This window comes from Bos javanicus, chromosome 29 (assembly GCF_032452875.1).
Source record: "Bos javanicus breed banteng chromosome 29, ARS-OSU_banteng_1.0, whole genome shotgun sequence".
Lineage (NCBI taxonomy): Eukaryota > Metazoa > Chordata > Mammalia > Artiodactyla > Bovidae > Bos > Bos javanicus.
Genome location: NC_083896.1, coordinates 37,814,718 through 37,821,964, shown reverse-complemented (window position 1 = coordinate 37,821,964; position 7,247 = coordinate 37,814,718). Strand labels below are relative to the sequence as shown.

The window sequence follows — 7,247 nt, the reverse complement described above, 5'->3', positions numbered from 1 at the left end:
GCCACGGAGGGATAATGAAAAATAGGACAAAAGGCAAATAGGTTTCACTCCAACTCTATTCTGGAATATGATACAGTGAAGAGAGAGGACACAGATCACAACATACCAACTTGGAGAGACAGCCGTTCTGCTTAGTGACATTTCAGAACAATTTGTGTATTGCCATCTTATTTTCATAGCATAAAAATATGAGTGAATTGAATAGCCAGATATGTTTCTACATTCACAGAAAAAGGTTTTGCTGAAATTCATCAAAATAATAATAACAGAGATGAATTATGGGGGACAAGACTTGGTAGAAACGGAAAAGTGAGGTTGAGTTGAGTTTTTGTTTTTATTATGCACCTCTGTATTGCTTAGTTTTATTTTTCAAAAAATGTGTATTGTGATTTTATGATAAATTTAATAACATAAAAGGGATCCGCAGAAAACCTTTTTTAAAAGTTCCATGTATTTGTTTGTATAATTATATATGACATATAACTTTTTTATTATATGATTTTCCTTAATAATAAAAATAATGCATGTTTATTGAGAACAACCAAGTATAGTAGAGTATAAAAATAATAAAGTCACCCACAATCTTATCATATAGTATGACCACTGTTAACATATTAAGGAATACATTTTTATTTATAATTATAAATGAAATTATAAGTAAAATATTTATAATTATAATTTATAAATATTATAAATCAGTATCATGTATGATATATGTATTATATAAATAAAAGACGTGTATGTATTTATATGACACATAGAAAGATATATACATCTATAGATAGATACATACATCAATGTATGTATATATGGACGTATTTATAAGCTGCTTTTTTCTCTTAACGTATATCTTGAGTGTCTACCTATGTCATAGACTTATATAACATGGTTTTTGAATGGCTGTTCAATAGCTAATATATAAAAGTCCTGATGTTTGTTTAATTCCTATTACTGGACATTTGTATTGTTTACTTTCTCATTTTTTTGTTATTAAAAATAAATGTGTGATAAGTATTTTTACACAAATACTTTTTTCATACCTTTATTTCCTTTAAGTAAAATTATTTGAATCAACAGTTATGGCCATTCTAAATACCAAAAACATTTTTAGAAAATGGAATAACCCCTACCCCAATCTAGTTCCAATAAATCTGATTGTTGATTAGCTGAATTTACTTAAAGAGAAGGGCAACCCGAATGGCTTATTACCACTCTCAGGTTCAGAGTTGTTTTGTTGTTGACCGCACCGTTCGGCCTGCAGGATCTTAGTTCCCTGACCTGGGAAGAAAACCCGTACCACTGCGTGGGAGTGCCGAGCCTTAACCCCCCGGCCACCAGCAAAGTCCCAGGATCAGGGATTTTTTTTATTCTGGAATGGACACTCCAACTCATTGAGGCAGCGTGCCCTGGCAATCTCAGAGGACAATTTTGAGATAATACTGCGACACACTTTTCTTTATTTACTGAGTGTCCAGAGCTCTCCTAGGATGACTTTGTCTAGTGATCTGGACCCATTGGTGGGAGGTTCCGAAGAGCCATGGCCACTGGCCCTGTTTCAGTGATGAGGAGCCTGAAGCTGTGTGAAATGTGGGGATGGGCCCAGGGGTGCTTGGCCTTTGCCTGGCGAAAGGGGCGGGGTAGCAGAGGCATCTGGAGAGGAGTCAGCCCTGGCCTGGGGTGGAGGATGGGTGTAGCCCGGAGCCCCCACCCAGTCCAGACCTGTGTGCAGCCCTCACCTAGGTGTGCATTCCAGCAGATCCCCAAGTTTCAGAATGGGTTCCACATCCTTAATTCTTTAAGCTCTGCTGAGGGCAGGGCATGTTGGTTTGACCCTCTGAGATGAACTGGAAGTAAGTATTTATTGGACCTGTATGTGGTGATGATGGTGACGGTGATGGTGTTAGTGGTTTCTACTTACCGAGCGTCTGCACAGCACCACATGTTCTAAGTACTCATTATCATTTTTTTTTAATTTGAGTATGCCATTATCACTGATATGGAAGATGATTTGGGGTGGCTTACAGATGAACATCTTTATCTCAATAACTATGTGTTTGTTTTAATTTATATTAATTTAATACTCTAGAAAACAGATAATTAGCATACCAAACCCATAATTTGTAAGGATGACATAAAATATTATTTTAAATTATTTAAACTGTTGAGCTGATTTAAAGGAAAAATATTAATACTTGTACAAAGTAAATATCAGGAAGATGGAATTTAATGTGTTTATCATTATTATTATTATTACTGGCTGCATTGCACAGCATGTGGGATCTTAGTTCCCAGACAAGGAATCAAATCATGTCCCCTGAAGTGGAAGTGTAGTGTCTTAATCACTGGACCATTAGGGAAGCCCCAGGAAGGTGGAATTTAAACAGTTGACATTTGGGACCATCAGAGACAGGTACCATTAATATTCCTATCTTTCAGTGGAGAGAGGAGAAAGTGGAAGCCAAGAGTTTCATGAATGGCAGAGCTCAGACTTGAACTCAGACACTTAATTTACAGATTGTTCTATGGAGAAGGCAATGTAGGACATACCCAGAAAAGTGCAGAAACACATGCACAGCTTCAGCGACTTCACAAACTGAACACGCCCGTGTCCCCAGCACCCAGATCAAGAAACACAACCTGACCAGTACCCAGAAGCCCCCCTCCTCTGCTTCCTTGTCATCCACCCCTCCCCACCCAGGTATCCACCATCCTGACTTCTATCATCATAGTTTGGTTTTGTCTGTTCTTGAACTTTATCTAAATGGTATCACACAGTCTGGACTTTTTTGTGTCTGGCTTTTTTCACTCGACATTATGCTCGGGAAATCCATCGGTGTTACTATGTTATGGCGGAAGTTTGTTCTTTGTTGCTGTATAAGGAGGGTTCCATTGTGTGATGAGAACACAGTCCATTCATCCATTCTACACGACGGGCTTTGGGTCATCGTACAAAGTCCACTTTATTTTTACTCTTGAAGCTCTGCTGCCACCCACAGATGCCTGCACATAAAAGAGTAGACAGGACTTTCTCTAAAGAGCTGGAGACAAGGCAGAGTGTGAAACACACAAACCCACAATTACAGAGGCAGGTGCTTTTCTCATTGCAGAGCAGCCTTGAGGTGGCCTGGGTGGTCAGTGGTTTGGACAACTATAGTGCTTCTCTTGCGGCGTGACACTTTGTAAAGCACTTTTTCCAGCAGCATCTCACAGCCCCTTCAGATGTGGGGGTTGGGGGTAGGAGGGGCTGCCCCCATGCTATAGACCAGGAAACCGAAGCTAAGGGAAGTGACTCCGACACCCCAGGGGGAAAAAGCAACAACCAGGATCTGAACTCATGTCTCCTGATACTAAATCCTTGGCTATTTGTACCTCCTTCTGACTGCCTGGTGAACCCAGGGGGCCTAGCCAGGCCATGGAGACCCTCAAGAGCCTAGAGATTCCAGCTGCCTTCTGAGAAAGAGTTCAAGCCAAAACCAGTTCCTGACATTTTGGAGTGAAAACTGCTGTCCTTTGAGCCTCAACTTTTTTCATTTGCAAAACAGGGGGAGGGTTCCTGCTTCCCCCTACCTTCACCCCTCCACATCCAGGGGAGGGTTGTGGTGGCTATGCATGATCAATAACAACTCTGACTGTCAATCCTCCCAGAGCTGAACTTTCACATTCATTGTTGTAGCTGATCTCTAACCACCATGGGGAGGAAGGCAGCACAGATAACATTGGCCCCATTTTTAGTGACACACCCCTAGTCGCTTGGCAGGTTAAAGAACCAACAAAGACCCAGGGTTCCTGAATGTCAGCCCAGCAGGATACCCCTACGCTTGCCACACTGGGCCTGTCTACTAGAGGAAGCCTGCTTTTGGGTGAACCGACACACTCCCCCGTCCCCAATATTCCAGAAGGGAAGGTGTTTGTGAGACTCTGGATCCACTTATCAGAACCAGCACGCAAACTGTGATGTTCCCTTGATTCTGTGCCAGCACCGCTCTGCTAGGTTGTCACAAGCTGGAAGGTAAAACGTGGCCCCGTGGCCTGTAAGCCATAACCCGCTGGCACTCGCCTGGGCTGTTTGTCTGTGGAGGCCAGGACCTGCGCGGGAGGTGGGCAAGCTCAGGGCCTGCCCTTGGTGTCCCTCTGAGGTTGGTCTGCTCAGCGTGTAGGGCTGGCCCTGGTCCTTGATAAGACAGTCGGGCGGAGGAAGGTGCTGACATGACACTGGGCCCGTGCACCCAGGGTGAGGGCTGGGCGGGGCGTAGGAAGGAGTGGGAGGGGGGCGGAAGGAAGTTGGAGCTGCTCCTGCCCCTGCTCTCACCCTCAGCCAGGCCCTGGACCAAGGCTTCCTCCCCCAGGAAGCCCTCCTTGGTTTCCACTCTGCAGTGAGGTATGGGCTGCCCCATCTCCCTCCATGTTCTTTTCTCTTCTGAGCTCCCTTCCGACTTCCCTTCTCTGACGAGGAGCTGGGGCAGAAAAGCTGAAAGTCTAAAATTCAGTAATCCTGAGAGCTCATTCCTCCACAGGCTCTGCTAAAGGTAGAGTCACCATGGCCACGGGTTGAACTGTGAGGTTCCAGGTCAAGTCCTGGTAGTAGATTGGTGGAGGGAAGAGGAGATTGAAAACATGCTTGAGGATTTCTCAAGAGGGCTCCCCTGGTCAACTGGGTGTCATTCCAGTGCCTGGGTCCCTCAAGAGTGCGGCTGCATGCTGGGGCTGGAGACTGATGCTGGGGCCAGGGTGTCAGGGAGCTGAGGGATACGGGACTGTCATCTCTGAAAGTGGGATCTTTTAGCCCAAGGACCCTCCCCAGCATTCAAAGAGCTGGTTTTGGGGAATCCTGTTATTCACTGACCCCAGATCATGAGTAAATCTAAAAGGGGCACTTTTAGGGCCTGAGGACCTCTCTTTGTTCTGCCCATGATTAAGGGGGCCCTGAAAGAGGAGATGAGCCACCTCAGAGGCAGCCAGAACGACACCAGTCAAGGAACGGGTGGTCAGGCTGCAGAACTGAGGATGGAGGCCCTGCCTAGTAACTCACCGAGGCTGCTTCCCCTCCAGCCTGGTTTCTGTTTCCTCTGCGCATGGTGGGGGCCACTGTCTAGGTTCACCCTGAGCCCCAGGTGGGGCCCGGCCTGCCCCAGGGGTCCAGTTTGTGCTTCAGGGTTCCATGAGCTACCTGATGCAATGTGTGTTGTGCATTTGTTTGGGGAGAAGGCACATACCTTCAATCTGAGTCTCCATGCCTCAATGCTGCCTCAGAAGGCCCTCGAGCCTCAGAGGCTGGACGAGGCCGTGCAGCGTGAAAGCGTGGTCTCTTGTTTGGTTGGTTTGCTGGGCTTTGCTGCAGAAAATGCACCTTCTCCCCCTCGGAGGAAACCGCTGCCTGGGGACCCGGGCTTTGTGCTATTTGTCTGGGCTCTGCAAGTGATCAACTGTTCTGCCAGAGGTTACAGCTTGCCTGCATTTCGCTTGGCTCCCGAGTCCTGCCATAAGGAGCTTCTGGCCTGGTGCTGGCTGCTGGGGCTGGAGGTGATGTGAACCCCTTTGTACAGAGAAGGGGACTGAGGCCCCCAGGTCAGGTAACCATAAGGCCAGTGTGGGAAGACGTCTGGGACTTCAAATCTGGGTCCCAGGACTTTTCATCCCCTTGTTATCCAAGCTCTCTGGCCTTCTCTGTTGCCATGGCAACAACAGAACAAAGGCTGGCGGGAGTTCCTATTTACTAGCACTTTCCGTGCATCATCGGCTATTTCATTGACTGCTCTGCAACCCTGCAAACCCAGCATCTTTTTTTTAAATTGAAGTACAGTTAATTTACAATGTTGTACACACACATATATTATTTTTCATATTCTTTTCCATTACAGTTTATTAAAAGATACTTAATAGAGTTCTCTGTGCTATACGGTAGGTCCCTGTTGTTTATTTTAAATACAGTACTATGTATCTGTTAATCCCAAACTCCCTAAATTGATCCTCACTTTCCTCTTTGCCAACCGTAACTTTGTTTTCTTTGTCTGAGTCCGTTTCTGTTTTATAGATAAGTTCGCTTGCATCATATTTTAGATTCCACATATAAGTGATATCCTGTGATATTTGTCTGTATCTGTCTGACCTTACTTAACTTGGTGTGATCACGTTGAGGTCCTGCCATGTTGCTACCAACACAAGCTGAGGATCTTGTCCCCCTCTAGGGCCGTTGCCTGTGGACAGATAAGCTGGCTCAGGTCCTGTGATCGGACCCCCAAGCCCCCGCATTTTCTCCGCCTCTCTCTGCATCACCAGTGGCTTCTCACACGCCAGTCGACAGCCCACTCATTTCAAGCAACAGTCTAAATTCAGCGCCTCAGAAGTGTGCTGGGCCGAGCAGATCTGACTCTGAGCCCCAGCAGTCCCTTCCTTTTGGTTGACAAAGAGACTTCTCAGGCTTTGTCTGAGGCCCTGGGGAGTTTGAGGAGCTTGGAAATCAAGAGAGGGAATGGCACAGAGCAGAGAGAGGAGCGGCCCATCCCACACTGGGAGAAGGTGTTTGTTCCCTGTTACATCCTGAACTTTTTTGAAGTTAAATGTTTCTCTTTTGTTCCCCAGGGGTATGGCCTGGGGCCTGGGGCTTTAGGAGGGCTTGCAATGATGAGGCGCCGCTTTGGGGGTGGGGATGGCCATTCCCCGGTTCTCAGAGGAAAAAATCTCTTTGTGACAGAAATGAGATGGATTTGTTGTCAGCAATGTGAACGGTGAAGCTCAAGTTCCCCTCCTATTTCCTCTGATAGTGAAAAACTTCACTGATGTTTTATGGGAAGCTTAGAAAACAAAAAAGGACCGCTTTCCAGTCCAGGTGACCTGCCACCGTTTCCCCAGTGCGTTCGCAGCTGTCCTGGGGGGCGAGGGGAAAGGAGGCAAGTAAGGGCTGCTTCCTCCAGATCCCGCACTTGCAGACCCAGCAAAGTGAGCCCCTCTCAGGGTGTCCGTGGTTGCCGTGTTGCCCTCCTCCTAACCCTCAACCCCAGCCCCGTAGTGCTTGTCTCTGTCTGACCCACTTTCCCTCCCCAACCCAGGATCAGAGAGCTTAGTTTTCTGAACTACCCTTCTTCGGATTAGAAAAGAATAATTAATACTCGCTAATAACCCCCTGTGTGAAGATACCTAAAATACATTAAAAAATGTAAATCACCCCCAGAATCTCATCACCCAGAGATCCTCATGGTCCCCTCGGGCTCTGGCCATCCTGCAAATGCTTCACTTACGTGTCCCTGGCC

The 7,247-nt window shown here is 46.4% G+C and overlaps 1 long non-coding RNA gene across 1 annotated transcript; it reads right to left on the bottom strand.

The window, feature by feature from the left end:
- Positions 1–2,206: 2,206 nt before the first annotated feature.
- Positions 2,207–6,326, bottom strand: LOC133241262 (uncharacterized). The gene is made up of 2 exons (XR_009734572.1): positions 5,214–6,326; positions 2,207–3,000 (listed from the first exon to the last, which is right to left on the bottom strand). It is a non-coding gene; the product is annotated as an uncharacterized LOC133241262 (long non-coding RNA).
- Positions 6,327–7,247: the final 921 nt, after the last annotated feature.